The 13,150-nt window shown below is 41.6% G+C and overlaps 1 protein-coding gene across 5 annotated transcripts in view; it reads left to right on the top strand.

The window, feature by feature from the left end:
* Window positions 1-635: 635 nt before the first annotated feature.
* The window catches only part of SYTL2 (synaptotagmin like 2), a 52,875-nt gene continuing 40,360 nt past the window's right edge, over window positions 636-13,150 (top strand). For all 5 annotated transcript variants that reach the window (XM_030958833.1, XM_030958817.1, XM_030958825.1 and 2 more), the window contains exons 1-2: window positions 636-750; window positions 1,924-1,975. The gene's annotated coding sequence lies outside the window, so the exon portion shown is untranslated. The remainder of the gene's footprint in view (window positions 751-1,923; window positions 1,976-13,150) is intronic.

The raw sequence follows: 13,150 nt of genomic DNA, 5'->3' as shown, positions 1-13,150 counted from the left end.
CGTGCGTAAGGGGAAAATACCGGCACACCAGCTCTCCCCATGCCGCGGTCGGCGCTTTCACCCTGCTCGCAGAGGCACTCCGGCTTCAGAAATCGCCGTGGTGCCTGGCTGCTGAGGTGAAGGTCCTGCTGAAACACCTCATGAAATGGCGGCATGTGTATTTTGTGCCACTAATTAAACAGAAAACCACTTAAAGCGGCTTCCTGAGCAAATAGATGACTGCAACCTCTCTTATCGCGGTCCGTATCTACTCAAACAGGGGCGTATGTTCACACTTCTCGGGCGGCCCATCGCTAGGTAAAGTTAAATACTGATCATTGTCCCTCAAGGCAGCTCGTCAAGTCAAGCCGACACTCCCTGCGTGGGCTTCGTGTGAAGCAGCCAGTATCCACTGTGGAGCTGCTGCCTCAGAGCAGTGCCCGCTGACAGCCGACCCGAAGCTGGCCCGGCTCGCGGGCACTGTCACCGCCGCCGCTGTCAGGGCCCCGCCGGGCACACCCGGGGTGCCACAGGTGACACGAGCGGGAGGGCGGGCCCGGGCGGGGAGAGCCGCCCTGCTCGGAGGGGCGGGCGCCGGCGTTGGCCCAGGGCGGCGGGACGGGCTCGGCCTCGCCCCGCTCCGCCGCCTGCCTGCCCTCAGACAAGCGGGGCGGAGGCGCGGGACAGCGGCTGCCCGCCGGGACCGGGGAGCCGGCGGTGTCTCTGGCCGGAGGGAAGGAAGGGAGAGCCGCGGAAGGGACGGAAGGAGAGGTAAGGCTGACCTAGAAAGGGCTCTGAGGTTGGGGAGCGGGTGGGTCTTGTTAATGGAGTGACTCGGAGTTAACAGGAGTTGTAGAAGCCAGCCGCGCTTGCAGTGCTGGGACAGCGTGAGAGCGAGACCGCTGGCCGCTGAGGCGCCCGGGCTGCCCGCCTTCGCCAGCCGGGCTGCTCCGCAGGGCTCGGCCGGGTGGGCTGGGCTGGCAGGGCCCGCTCACCTGAGCACGGCGCAGCGCTCACAGGTGTCTCGCCGGCCCGGCCCTGGTTGTTGAGGCCGTAGAGAAGCGGCGCTTGTCAGCGCCTTTCCTCAGAACCGCTCTCGAGAGCCCCGTACCCGGGGAGCCGAGCGCCGGGACATCCCCGCTGTTGCTGCCTCCGTCCGGGGTGAGAGCTGGGTATCTGTCAGAACTTCGCTGTACAGAGCTTTTGAGTCTGCTGGGATGGGAGAACACTCTTCATTGAAATAAGGTGCTTAGAGCTCAGCTGAGAGATGTTAATGACCTTTTTGTAAATAGTAAACACTTTTAATCGCAAAACAGTGTATAAGTCGCATCATCCACGCCGTCTCTGGAATAACTTGCAAGATTGGACCTGACCCTGAAATCTAATGCAGCCAGTTGTGTCTTTCCTGAGTGAGTGGGAAAATCTTCTGTGTGAGCAGAAGACTCTGCTTAGAAGATTGCTAGGGTGAAGGTCACTTAAATCTGGGCACAGATATTTTGACAGTAACAAGTATTTTTGAACTTTTTGAGAAAGTGTAGGGGGAAAGGACTTAGAATATGTTATGGTGATGCGTCCCCCCACACTCATTCACAACATATGCTTAACAGGATGTTGTGAGAAGAAACTTGATCTTATTAGCTGAAAAAACTGATGAAAGTGTTGCACCAAAGCATTTGTGTGTTTCCTCACAGATTGAAGCTCTCAGTGATGGATATTTAAAAGACTGATGAATCAAAGCACTTTATTAAATTTGTATACAGCAACAATGCAGTTTTCTGGTCATTAATTCTTAATTACCATTAGTCATTATTATCTCTTTCCAAAACGGTTCTTAACAATCACATATATTAGTGGCAGTAAATCTGGAGTATACAATGCCCTGGAGCTGGTGCCCTGTATTTAGCACTGATGACTACTCTTCTTGATGGTTTGTTTCTTTTGCAGGAGTCACAGTAAAGTGCTTGAGAGCTCCTCGGCAAGAGAAGCTGAAATCAAAGTGAGGTTTCTTGTGATTTTCATAAAATATCATCCTTCTTTTCTAATTGTTAATGTATTGTTCACCTTGCTTCTTCCCTGGAAGAAAAGGGGGTGATCTCAGATGATGTAGTCCATATTATTTGAGGAAATAAGCATACCGTAACATTGCTCAGCATCTTGTTTGTTTTGCAGGATTATTCTGGTTCCATCAGACACATCTCTTCTTTGTTCTGCAATCTTATTTTAGTTTCATCTGACATCTTTCCTGACAACTGTACATTCTCTGTTCTTATCTTGCAGATTTTACTATTTGCCTATGCTTTCCTGTGCCCTGTTCAGGCAAGTATACTGCAAGTCTCTGTTCATTTCCAGTTGTGTGTTATTCATGTATACTAAGTTATAAAATACTACTAAAACTGTTGCTGTCTTACAAAATGCTTATACACTGCTACCAATTACATACCTTAGTGTGTTTATGTCTAGGTCTAAGGCAAGGAAATAATAAGCATCTTAGTCTGCTTCTACCTTACATGTGCAGCCCTTCTCTGCTTTGATTGTAAGGCATGTTTTTGAATTTCTTGAAGCTGTCATTGTGCCTGTCTCTTGTTAAACAAATTTCAGCATTTCCAGCATTTCTTGCATCCCAAAATAGTGTATTATCAGTTTCACTGTCAAACTTTTAAAATTCAGTGAAATAGGTCTTCATGTTCTTGTTTTCCAATTCTGACAAAGGCCAGAATAAAGAAGATACCCTTGCCCCCAAAAATGGATTACAGAAAAGTGAATTTGTCATTTCTATTAAGAGCCAGTGCTTTAGAACACTGGATAGCACTTCAGGAGTGCTCTGGAGACCATGTGCAGGTATTCTCTGGTGTAAACCCCTCTTATTCTACAGGAGATGCTTGCCAGATTCCAAATGAAAATACTGCTTCAGTTTAGTACATGGAGAAAATCTTTGATAGTTTCATCTGGAAAAAAGGCTTAACCAGGAAAGCTGTTGGATGAAGTTGAAGCAATTACTTCTTTTCTATTCTGTATTGTTTCCTGGGCTCATGACAGAAAGGGATGAAACAGACTTAAATCAAAAATCTAATAAGAAAACATTATTTACAAGGAAATATAAAGATCATTTGTAGTCTCTCAGTAGGAAAAATTGTTTAATTTTCTTTTTCTTTAATTAAAAGTGATGCTTTAGCCTTTGGAATTCACTCTTTATTCAAGAGTGACTTGTTTTGAACCATAGTAAAGAATTCTTCCCTCTGCACAGAAAGTGCTTTTCACCTGGGATTGCTGACTAATGGATGACTGCTAAAAGTAGTAGGTACCTTTGTGGTGCTTGAAGTCCATCACCTGTTTCATTTAAAGGCAGCTTATTTAGGTTGATCAGAAGTCAATTTAAGGAGGATCCATAGTTTGATCTTCCAATTCCAAAATACTTAAGCCAAAATGTGTACAACCAGTGATGTTGCATTTGTGTATCAGCAGTCTCCAATTTTTTAACTTATTTGGGCATAACTTGAGAGTGGCAGCTGATTTCAGCAGACTTCTTTATGATTCATTCTTGTGGCAGGGAGTCATTCCAATTCATTAGGGTACAGCAACTGGCTGTGCTAGATTCTTACTTCATGTTATAAGGTTTCCTTGCTATATGTAATTTGACTCTGCTTATTGCATCAAGAGGGCAAAGGGAAGAGATGTAATGTACATGTGAGGAGGAGGAAAATATTACTTCTTCCCCTTCTTTATTTTATAGCTCCTTTTCTGGATTATAATGCCAGACTATTTTTGACCTGAAACCAACTCAATGTCCTGTGCCTATACATCAAATTAATGAGCAACTTAACAATTTGTTGCCCAGAGAGGCTGGGGATCCCCATCCCTGGAAGTGTTCTAGGCTAGGCTGGATGTGGCTCTGAGTAACCTGGACTAGTGGAAGGTGTCCCTGTCCATGGCAGGGGGGTTGGATCTATGTGGTCTTTAAGGTCTCTTCCAACGCAAACCATGCTACGATCCCATTTTTTCCCTTACATCTTGGTCTGTTCCTTTTTCTCTGCAGTATAAATCTCCTAAAAGTAATTTTTTTCTATTTCTCTGTCCCAGTCAAGGAAATTTTGTATTTCATCTCTCTCTCTAAATGTGTCTGAGTATAAATAAAAAGAAAGGCGAGAAGAAAGGGGATGCTTATCTGTGGAGTAATTAGCAGAACAATATCTTAGATTTACTGCAAAATGTTTTTGTTCTACAAAAGCATCAAAAATTATTGGTAAATTCTGCATGAAATTTCCTGCCCAGTGTCTGATTCTGGCTGACTGATAAACTGACAGAGATTTTGCTGTGTACAGGCTGGATGGACTACAGTCAGACTATGTGATCTCAGCCGTGTAGCTAGAGCTCCAGAACTAGATCAGTGTATTTGAGAATGCCTGGGTTAGAAATGATTTCTATGCCATTAGCTTGTAGATGTTAAGATCTGCCACCGTGCTTTTCTTTTCTAATGAATTTAAATGGCTAATGTGATTTTAAAATAGCATTTAAAAATAGTGTCCGTTATGAAAAATTAAGGGTGAGGTCCAAAAACCCTCTGTAATTGCACTTGAAGCACTGTAAGCAAAAGGTATGTATCTAAGTCCTAGGCAGAAATCTGTCAAACAAGCAGAAGTAGCAAGCCCTTAACCTTCTATTCTGGTCCTGCCCACATAACTTGTTTTTTAATCCTAGGATGGCTTATGTTAGTGTAAATGTCATTAATTTTACCTTGCTTCATAGTGATTACTTCTCTGGAGGTTGAGAGACTTGGATTAAAAATGAATACCCTCAGGTTACTCTCCTGTTCCCTCTGCTCTATTAGAACTGGACTGCTCTATAGCCAGGAATGCAGGTCTGTCTGGATGAGAAGGGAAGTTAGGAGAGATCTGGATTTTTTTATAGTGGCCTGACTAAGAGAGTGTACCTGGCTTCCTGTTTCTGCCTGCAAGGTTGTGATATGACTTTAATAATGATTTTGTGGGTTTAATCCTTGGTAGTTCAGGTCTAGGAGGTGTCAAGAGAGAACCAAGCAACCTTCAGAGATTATCGTGTATTTTGGTGAACAAGGGGATGTGCATTTGAATCCTCTTGGGTTAAGTGGTCATGGGGGCTCTGGATTTGGCTGCTTCCTGGGTATGTAGCTGCAGCTATTGGGCAAGTGAGCTAACACCTCGCAGAGCTATGTTCATAAAGAATGAGCCACTCCTGCGAGACTAAATACCTGTTCAGGGACAGGCCTGATACTCCAAAGCCCAGCCTCACAGACTCTGAACTCCTGATTTAGTTGCCTGTGTATGAGAAACAATTCCTGTCACAGTCTTTTGCTCCTTCTTTTCTATTCCTGTGCTATTCAGCAGCATTTGTAGGGCAAATCTTTTTCACGCAGTACAAATTGACACCTCACCTCATCCAGTGCAACTGAAGGCTGCTCCAGAAACTGTTCCCTACTTCATGTTTCTCATGAGTAGCAGTTTGGTTTAGCTCTTGCCATGGCCTTTTATCTTCCTTTCACCATAGCACACCTCGTTTTTCAGTGTCAGAGTTCTCTGCTTGCATCTGACTATAAGCATTCAGGGAAACTGGTACCAGTCAGGGAGAAGACAATTTTGCATGACACAGCCCAGCCCAGCAGTGCAAACAATCTCGTGAGTGAAGTTTTCATGGCTGATAGGCTTCCTGTTATTCTTGCAATTCAATATCAGTATTAAGGAGGACTAACATTGCTGCTGGCTGGTTTCAACTTAGCCAGAATGACCCCAATAGTATACAAAATTTTCATGTTATGGGGCTATCTGTTAAAACATTATGCTTGGGAGGACAAGTTATTTTCCTCTAAATAGGCAGCTATCGTGAGCTTTTTAAAATGTACCTATTTAAAAAAAGACAACAACAAAACAGGTAAACAAACAAAAAAAAAACCCTGAAATAAAAACTTCATTGCAAAGTTTAAGTTAATTTTGGTGACTGAGAAGGGACCTGATTCTGACTGGTCTATGTGCAGACTGCATGCTACCTTTTTTAACCATTCTGAATGCTAGCTTTTTTAACCATCTTGAATGCTACCTTTTTTAACCATTTTGTTTCTTAGCTTTCCTGGGACCTTTGATGTAGTGCATTTTCTTGCAACTCGTTCTTTGGCTTACTTATTGCTTCTGTGACTGCAGGACTCCTAAAGGATATTTTCTTTCCTCTAGCGCCTGATTTGTGCAGGCAATTGTGTGAGGCCCTGTTTTCAAGTAGGTGTATGCTTTAGTGACAGTAGCAATGACCTGATTAATTGACACAAACTTTCTTAGTATCCTTCAGGTTACGTAATTTATTAGATAGGTAATTTTAACCTTCAAAACTTGCACGAGTGAGTGTCTAAGGTGAGTGGTTAGTCAGTCAGCCTGTGAGAAAGGACAGACAAAGGGCTTGTTCTGTTTGCTGGCTCTTTGTCCACAGTAGTAATCAATTAAATAGAGCTGTAGTTACAAGAACAAGGCTGGTAGCTGAAAAGCTGGAGATTGCAGTGACAAATTAAGTGGTTTAGGTGAGTTATAGATTCTTTTGATTCCCACAGGTACTTACTTATGCAATTAATTGTCTGAGAATGATGGAGTGCCTTTTGCAATGTTCTGTGTAATCCTAAATTTCTGCTGGGCCGCGGGCAAAGGTGCTCTGAGGAAGTTGAGATCAGTGGCCTCTCTCAGGGAAAGCAAAGATGATGTAAAATATTGCTGTCTGGACTGGGCAATTTTTGCTTAATATGTACCACAAAGCTGTGTTGTGCACCCTCCTGCAGAGGCAATGTGCTACTTACAGTGACCTGAGCAGCTGGCTGTTGACAGTGCTTTAGAGAAGATCCAAGTGGTACATGGAAGGAGCAACCTGTTAATCCACAGGTTTTACGAAAGTAGTGGAGCAAAATCAGTCTGCCATTGATGGTAGCTGTCCTTGCTCAACTAGCTCATCACCTCAGCTCAGATGAGGAGTAACAGCATGACTCTTGAAGTCACAGGGATGCAACAGATACTGACTAAAGGATTTCCATAATGAGATAAAAATAATCTGAGAAGTCATGTCCATAGAATTTGAAATAAAACTTTGAAAAGATTTCTTCAGAGACTGTATGCTCCAGTCTTCCAGTTGGTGTTTAGGACTGGAACTGCTCTAGACACTGTCTTACTGTCAGCTCAGTTCAGCATTACTCTAAGTATTTGAATGCAAATCCTTGTCTGCTCTTTGTAACATAGAGTTCTTCTCATCAGTGCTGCTAGCCCCATAATAAGCCCTTTTTTTGGATTGTCTTCTCTAGGAAAGAGTCAGAACTACCCCAGTGACTGTAAACTGCAGCTCAGTTTGTTTTCACATAAGAAAGAATATCTTAACAAAGTGTAGGAAGTGTGTCACTTCCCAGTAGGCTCTGATAGGAAATACTTGTTAATTAGTCACACTGTTTTGCACACTTCCATTCTCTAATAGTGCAATCCCTACAATAAAACAGAATTCTAGCTAAAATGTAGTCAATGCTTGCTGGAGAGCAAGGAAGGAGGGTAGAAGTCAGATAGTTCCCCTAAAGTCTTCAGTATCTAAACTTGTCAAGGCCTCTACTTTAGCTTTTTTGATAACTTTTTTTTTTAAGGAATTCTTAGTACATAATAGATGTTTTTATTTGGCTTGCATCAGTGCAGTGTTCATTAGCCTAATCTGTGTAATGCTACATGCCATACTAGAGTATATATATTTTTTTGGAAGAATAGGGCAATGGAAGAAAAGCAAAGGGGTTTGGCAGCTCCTGCTTATAGATGAATGTCCTCTGTGGGACAGTACAAGTGGGAGAAATATCAGGTGTGTTTTCCATTCTGCAATAAAAGTTTGTGAGAAGGGATTGAGGTCCTGTTGTCCCATTCTCATTGTTATCTTCCATGCTGTATCTGTATGTTTAAGATGGCAAGTCTCCAGAAGAAGAGGGTAAGCACTTCTTTCCTGTAAAATGAAAGGAAGATCATGGCTTCTTAACAAAACCTTCTTAAGAAATTAATCACTTAGTTGCATTATGGCTTTCAGGGTTGCTTGTTGCTGGGATCTTTTTTGGAAGGGAGAGGCGGGGCAATGTTTTGGTTTTTCTTGTGTAACTTCCTTGCTAGAATTTGAATCTGTCTTGTATTTATGTTGGGAAAACATTCAGAAATAGCTAGCCATTACATACAGAAATGTATCAGATATGTAGGGTCAGGAAATGCTTCCCACCAAGTAATTGATTTGCTTCTGATCTTCTAAAGGTTTTAGTATTTTGCTTAAATCTATTTTCAAATCAGATATCAAAACAGTCCCTCAGACTGGACCCTATCTGAGTTTAATGCCAATGTTGACATGAAGAGTGAGAAAGTGGCAATGGGAGCTTGAGTTCTGTGAGCCTCACACTTCTGTCTAAATGGAGATGAGAGTAATTGTTACACAAGTGACAGTGCTCTGCCTTCAGAGATCTACAGGACTGAGTCACTTTCATTATTATATTTCAAGTTTCATTTCAATATTTCAAGTACATTATGCTGAGAAGATATTCTTTGTTCTGTAATTCTTGATGAATAGAATTAGCTAGAAGAATTAAGTTCTTTCAGATGAACTGTTACTAATTCAAGCAGTGTGCCTACTGGGATTAAACCACAGCCAAGTACAAATGGTGCAATGTGCAAGGAAATATAACTAGATTTGAAAATATGCTGATGTTAGTATCAATAACTTGGTGGAATTTCTGTAATTTTGAAGATTCTTCAAATTACATATTTTAGTAGATTTATACTTATTGCAATATGAAATGAATGGCATGGCATCTACAGTTAGTCTGACAGTGGTCACAGGGAGAAGCAATGTTTAGGTGTGCTTTCCTAAGGCTTCTCTTTAATTTATGAGGCTCTTTCTTCAGAGACCACATCCCCTTAATACCTCTGGCCTAATGGTTTTACACCATAACAGGTATAGAGATTTACATTCTTAGGCAGTGCTGCCAATATCCAAGCCCTGTGGAAGAAATGGCAAGCTGCCATATGTGATTAGAGGGATTAGGCCAAAACCAAAGCAAATTATTCTTTTCTGTTCCAATATTAAGTTGTTGACTTTTATCCTCTGTGTTATTAGCTCTTCTTCAGAGTAAATTGCCTTAATAGTCTTCAAAGTGGTGAAGATCTTAATGTCTTACCAAATAAGAATAAAATTAAACCACAGGCAGAGTCATGCGGACCAACAAATCAGACATTCCAGGAGAAAATGCGAATTTTTCTGAAGTGCTTGTGCCAGCTGAACTTCTTCCTCTTTCAGCTGGTTGAATGTCATTATATAAGGCTGTCAGTGAAAGTATTTTGAGACTTGCAACTATTTTACAGGTTAAAACCAGCAAGGATTATTTTGATACTGTTGAGAAAGGGTAAAGTGTGAACAAAGCTTGTGTGTAACTTTCAGTATTTATCCCTTTGTGGCTGTTCGGAGCAGTTATCTGGTCCTGTTCTTTCGAGAACAAATAGGCTTATTATTGCAATAAAATGAAGCATTGCTGTATGAATAAGGCAACACTGAAACTGCTCTTAAAATAGATATCCCTCACTTCTGCAGAAGTCCTTGTTCTACCAACACTCTTCACATCTAGCTAGATAAGAGCCTCCCTACCTCCCACTGACTAAGCATAGATGGAAGCAAACACTCTTTTCTAAATTAATCTCTGGGGCTGTTGGACATATGATATGCTGTGTATACTCTGCTATTATGATTTTGAAAATATTCTGATAGCACCTCTTGTAAGAGCAGCTGGATTGGCTGCAGATAAGCATATCTTACTGGGTAATCTTTTCCTTTCTGCCCCTTCAGGAATAAAAATGACAAAGACCTTCTTGTGCTTAAATTCTTGTCCTGATCATTGCAGGCAACAGCTTTTAAAACTCCTGTGAATTGTGACTTAAGTCCCTCTTCAAAGTTAATAGCTTTTCTTCCTCCACTGCTCAAAATAAAATCCATAATCCTCTGATTTTTCTGAGCAAATATGTTCATGACCATTTGTGCTTGTGCCAACAGTGGCGTTTAGCTTAATTAGCTGTTCTGCCTTCATGGGATTTGCCTCGTGTATTTACAGAAAAATTATCTCTAAGCCTAGCTAGGCTGGTGCTGAGTTACCTGTGACTGCACTGCTTAAATATCACTGGAGAATGAAATTTATTCATTTGTTTGTTGTTGCTGCAAAGCTGTAGCTTGTGGGGCTTGCAGTCAGAGGTACCGTTACTGCCTAATGTCACTTCCCAGGGCCACAGGGGCCAGCTCTCCAAGGCTTTTATTGCTCTTAGTATTCTTCTTGGCTTCCCTGCTTCAAAATAAAGGTCAGTTATTTCCTGAGCATGGGTGTAGGCCAGACTTGGTTACTTTTGAGAATGAGTTCCTCTGTGCGTGCAAATTGTTGTAGTGCACAATTGCATTTGTCTGTCTTCCTCAGCTTCCTGTTGTCTTATGTGTGGACTTCCAACTCATCCTAGTTGCTAGTGCTGGTATGTTCTAGCAGTGGAGAAATATAGTTAGAAAAAATTGTAGCTTTCAAGCGCATAAATCCAAACCCTCTTATTTTTAAGAGTCAGTAGGTGACATGTAAGTGGATGCTTTCTGGGATGAAGATGTGCAGATAGCAGTTGCTGATCAGCAGGCCTGCAGGGTAGTTGTTCAGCTGAAGGAGTTGGCACAGAGAGCTGGGTGAAGCAGCCAGAAGTAGGATTGGCTGTCACCTTCTTCCTCTTGTTAGAAGGCATTGGCTGCAAGACAAATTCTCTGGATCAAAGCTTTAGCAGCTTAGGTCTACTCTACAAGGAGCACTTGAAAAGTAGTTTTGCAATGTAAATTTAGGACATTATGAGGTTTCTGCATGCAAAAGGAGATCTTGTTGGTTTGAATGGAACAGCTGACTCTGGGGTTTTGCTGTTTGTCTTCTGAATGTTGGTAAACTCAGTGTCAGCCATGGCAAAGTACTACATCCTTTTCCTTGCCTCCCTCATTTACATCCCATAGGTATACACTGAGTAAAAACTTGGGAACCCAAACTATTGTTGTAGTAAAACTTAATGTAGTATCCCATAGTGTTCGTAATACAGTATTCAAATTAATGTTCCCCTTTTGTGTTTAGGGGAAAGCAGTGTCTGGGGGTAAGCAGAGCCCTCTTTAGGGTTAATGAGTTTGTAGACAAAGTTGTCTTTCTTTTGTGGTTCCTGTTTTAGAAAAATGTGAATTCTGACTTAAAGTAAATGAGGTGTACAGCTGTCTGAGAGGTTCTGAGAAATTTTACAAGATAAAATTCTTGGATGAGTGCCTGGCCTAAACCAGTTGAAAACCAAGAGCAGCTTAAGAGTGTGTCTGGGCAAAACTATATTTTGAGTTGCCTTTCTGTTTCTTTTATTTCCTTTATGTAGAAGCTTTCATGCATGAGTTGGATAAAACATAATTTCAGATTCCTGTTTATTACTGGGAGTCTTTCATTAAAGAGAGGATTTTTTTTGTGTGGTTTTACCTAAATTGAAAGTTAAAAAAAAATCATGCCAAATATGCCATGACTCACAAATGTTAGTATATAGCACATGAGACCCCTACTTTGGAAGTCAGTCAGTGTGGTATCAATTTCCAAGTCTGAGTCAATCAGTTTGACTGATTGAAGGATCTTTCAGTCTTACTTGAAACTTAAGTCGGAAAACTTTCCTGACAAAAAAATGCTTGTCATTGAGCTTGCAGTGGCACCAAACAAACTGTTCAAACCTCTGAGTTCTTCCTGACATGTATAGGGGTTTTTAAGAGGAAGAAAATGTCAAAAGAAATCAAAATAATTGAGGCTGGGGTGGTGTTAGAGTGTGAATTTAACAGGGGGAAGACATTGGTTTTTTGGGCTTTTTTCACTTCTTATTTTTAAAATAACTGTAAGTTTTACAACAGGTTCTATACTGTAAGCTAGCAGTTTTTACCATCTGTATTTGGAATCAGTGCTGATAATCTTTTACAGAAAGCCAGCCTGCAGTTACTTGTATCAGACAATCTCATGAGATTGGCCACACACTTACACACACAGAAAGAGGTTTTCTTGTTTATGAAGAGCTGTGGAATCATGGGTGAAGAGCTTGCCAGGGTGGGTGGTATCTTGCTATCTCGCCTCTGATTGAAACCAAAGTGGGGGTGCACCCCTAGCTGGAGACACTGCTCTACAGTATGATGGTATCTGGGAAGTTCAGTAGCAGTGCTGCTTGCTGTGAGCTCTCACAGCTTGTGTGGATGTGCTCTTGCAAACTGTTGTTCAGCTGGGGAGGACCAAAGCTTTATTTCCACTTATTTTATTGATTTGAGTGCTGAGAGACATCAGTGAAGTCTGCAGGTGGTTTTGTAAATGCTATCCAACTATTTCCTTTAGTTTAAAAATTAATATAATAAGACAATATAACACATCTTCCCTTAGGCTTTAAAAAAAAAGACCAAAGATGTGGTAAGATATTATTCCCTGCAGAAGGTTTCTTGCAGACTGGACTGATCTTGGGCAAGAAACAAAGCAAAATCTTTGATTATTCCAGTTCACAGCTGTCCAGGTTGTGTAGTTGCAACATGAGCTTCTGTGCCTGTTGGCTGGGCACTTGCCATACAACCAGCATCCAGGGCTTTGGATTAGCACTGTGGCTGCTGCTTGCTGTGTCAGATGATGTAGAAAGTTTCCACATGACAGCTAAAACAAATATCCATACCTGTTTCCAAGCTGAAGGAGTACTGTTGTAGATACTCAACAAATTTAGGATTGTTCTATTTGTTGGTAGTCCTAAAGGAAGCACTTTTCACTTTTGCCTAGTTATAAACCCATGATTTTCTAAATACAAATGAAGTTACAGGTGGCAGGTTGTTTGAGATGCTGTTGTATCAACCTCATGCAACAAAATCACAATGAGCATCATAGAGAAAAAGATGGCAGCCAAACAAAACATGCAGAATGTGGTTGGGCATTGGAGTTTTTGGGGGTATAATCAGTAATGTGGCTACAGCTCCCTACCAAATCTAAAAGAAATGCTGTTATTTTCAGAATGAAGTTTCCCTTTGAATCCTGCCAGTGTCAATATCTTGTTTAACTGGCCTGGTTGCACTCTTGTGGCCAGGGGAGCGAACACAGTGACTCATTGCTGGATTGTAGTGC

This window comes from Camarhynchus parvulus, chromosome 1 (assembly GCF_901933205.1).
Source record: "Camarhynchus parvulus chromosome 1, STF_HiC, whole genome shotgun sequence".
NCBI classification, from domain to species: domain Eukaryota; kingdom Metazoa; phylum Chordata; class Aves; order Passeriformes; family Thraupidae; genus Camarhynchus; species Camarhynchus parvulus.
This window is presented reverse-complemented; position numbering and strand designations above follow the sequence as displayed.